A 3,066-nucleotide genomic window follows, 5' to 3' on the forward strand; every position below is an offset into this window, starting at 1 on the left:
CAGTGAAGAAAAAGACATGTTTTCACTGTGGAACACCTGGACACATTGCCAGAAATTGTCCTAATCGCGCATACGTTCCCTACTATGCACAAGGTTGGCAGAACGCGCCAAGAGGGAGATACTTCAAAAGAAACCCCTCAAGGTCACGTTCAGACCATGGTGACTGGAACGCGCAGAAGGCCAAGAATCCAACTCCCAAGAACAAGAAGGGATTGCCAGCCAAGAAGTCCAATCCAAGAGATGCTCCAGCGAAACCAAGACCGGCTAGGTCAAAGTCATCTCGGCGATCGGCTTCGAGTTCAAAATCAAGTGCCGAGGAACCCATCCGACCCAACTACAAATGGGTTCCGAAAGCTCAATCTCCCAAATCAACTAATGACTCTAATATTTCTACATCTTTTATTTGCGATAAGTAGGATATGTCTTGGGAGAGAGTACCGTGCGTTAATGACAAAGGTCGACCCAGTTTCAAAATGGATTGGGTTCCAAAGACCAACTGATTCCGCTCTGTGTCGGAACAGCTATGGAGGCATATCATCAGACTTCGGTTTGTTGGTAGTGGCTGTTCCAGGCACATGATAGGGGACATCTCTCAACTGTACAACATTCAGATCTTTGTTTGAGAGTATGTATCCTTTTGCGAGAAAGGAAGAAAGGAAGGGATCACAAATGGGGTTAGTGCTTAATGACATGAAGAATTTTCGGATTTGTTCTGAGATTATGCGTGCTGTTCTCAGACCTTCTGGATGCAAATTCAATCGGTGAATTACGATTTGCGTTTTCTTCTCTATACTCCTGAGCTTATCTTACTCTGATTCGTTTTAAAGACAATTTTTCATTTTCTTAATAGTTTTTCGTTAGTAGTTATTATTGGGAAGTGATATGAAGTCTAGTGCTAAAGGGCAATATGCAATTCATGTAATGCACTAAAGTCGAATTGTCTAGACTCTGTATTCAATGTGCTGGTAGGCACAAAGGATTCAAATGGACTAGACATTGATTGACCATGAAAGGACTAGACAATATAGACTTAGATAGTTTCATTTGGACTGACCATACGACGCTCGGGTAGATTAAGCAGTGAGATAAACATGGGAACCTGCGAGATACACTAACAATTAATTATCTAGAACTGTGGCTCAACATTTCCTTGATGTATGGACTCATGTCCTTAATTCCGGTATTAATAGGGCAACTGGGGGATTCTGATAAAGTAGGTCTGTAGGAAATTATTTTCTTGCTTTCTATCTGTCAATCATATGTTGCTTCCTTTGCGTGATTGGAACATATCCGACCTGGATTGCAACATATGCAACTCTAATTCTACGCACCTCTTTATCTATGAAATTCTTTCTATCTGTTAGCCATATGATGTCCCCTCAGCGTGATCGGAAGATCTGACCTGGGACACAGCATATGCAACATTCTACCTCTCAATCCCTCTATCTATGTTAGTCATATGTTGTTCCCTCTGTGTGATTGGAAGACATCCGACCTGGGATACAACATATGCACTTCTATATCTGACTTCTTTCTTAATGATTGAATACTCACCTAAAGTAAGGAGTTCTTTGGAAGTTCTTGATTACCGGGGTATATCAGGAAGTGGGAAACATGTTCTAGTACATCTAAAATTGAACCATTTAATATGTTGTCTGTAGATCTTGCTGCTTAATTTAAGTGGACAACAATATCATTGGTCGTCGTCAGCTAAATGTCCATTTAGGAATATATATATCACAATGACTTGTCACCTATAATATGTCCAAATTGTCAACATCCTTTGTGTTTAAGTGGACCACAATACCGGTGATTGACCAGATCTAGACATGCAGGCGTGTGCTGATAAACGATATTGGATTGCTTGACAACTTTGATCCCAAATATTTTTGTTTTTGTTAAATTTGTTCATAATTTTCCTCTATGCACAAATTTAGGGGGAGAATTAAAAAAAATCAGAAAATTAAAAAAAAATAGTGTTATTTCTGTTTTATTTCTTGTTCAAGAAAATCAAAAATCCAAAAATATTTTTGTTTCTATTTTATTTTTTTCAGAAAATATGAAAAACCCAAAAATATTGTGTGCTAAAATTTTCTTTTAGTTTTGTTTTGTCTTGAAAAGTGAATTCAGGTGTAGATGAGACTCATGGAGTTTGTGTCGAAAATTTCTGAGTCAAGGCTTCATCCGTGAGCATCGAAGAATTCTCATTCGAAGGAGCAAGAAATGAAGATTATTCTTTCAACATTCAATCCTTCAACCCCAAAAGCCAGGTCAAGCTGTAATTGAAGATTAGGTGACGGATTGCATTGAAGCCTCCTCAATCAGCCTGCTGCTATCTTGAACCTGCTGACGTGATCCAGAAGATTTGTTCTCTCTGATGTTCTCTCTGAAGATTCTCAAGCTGAAAGCGCTATCTTTCAAGAATCAGTACATCAAGCCTCCTCACCCAATGTGCGTTCAGTGTCAAATCTTGAAGAAATGCCCAACTGCTCAAGATGAAGTCAATTATTGAAGATTCATCATGTTCATCTTGAAGTTGTGAAGAATATCGAAGATTAAAGCTGAAGCCAAGCTTACAATGAAGATGAACAAGAAAGCCATCTACTTTTTAGGGGGGGCTTGTTGGGTCATTTAAGAAAAGAAAGCTATAAACCAAGGGGGAGATTGTTGGGTCAAAAATATGGTTTATACTTTACTTTTCTAGGCATTAATATTTTTTGGTCGTGTAATATATTTTTGCAGTTGTATTTACGGACCAATGGGTGTTTACGGCCGTAAACCCATTTATGGCCCATATTCCCCAAGTATATATATATATATATATATATATATATATATATATATATATATATATATATATATATATATATATATATATATATAGGTGTTAGGTGGTTGAGGAGCGATTGATGAACAGAAAAGGAGTATACGGCCAAGAGAGAAAGTTAGAGAGAAGATAGGAGCTTTAGTGTGTGTTAGTGTGTGTGAATCTTGTATCTGGATCTTCATTCTAATCAAATCATACAAGATTCATCATCTTCTTCTTCTCATTCTCTTCTATTTTGA

This window comes from Lactuca virosa, chromosome 3, assembly GCF_052849685.1.
Source record: "Lactuca virosa cultivar CGN04683 chromosome 3, Lactuca_virosa_CGN04683_v6, whole genome shotgun sequence".
NCBI lineage: Eukaryota > Viridiplantae > Streptophyta > Magnoliopsida > Asterales > Asteraceae > Lactuca > Lactuca virosa.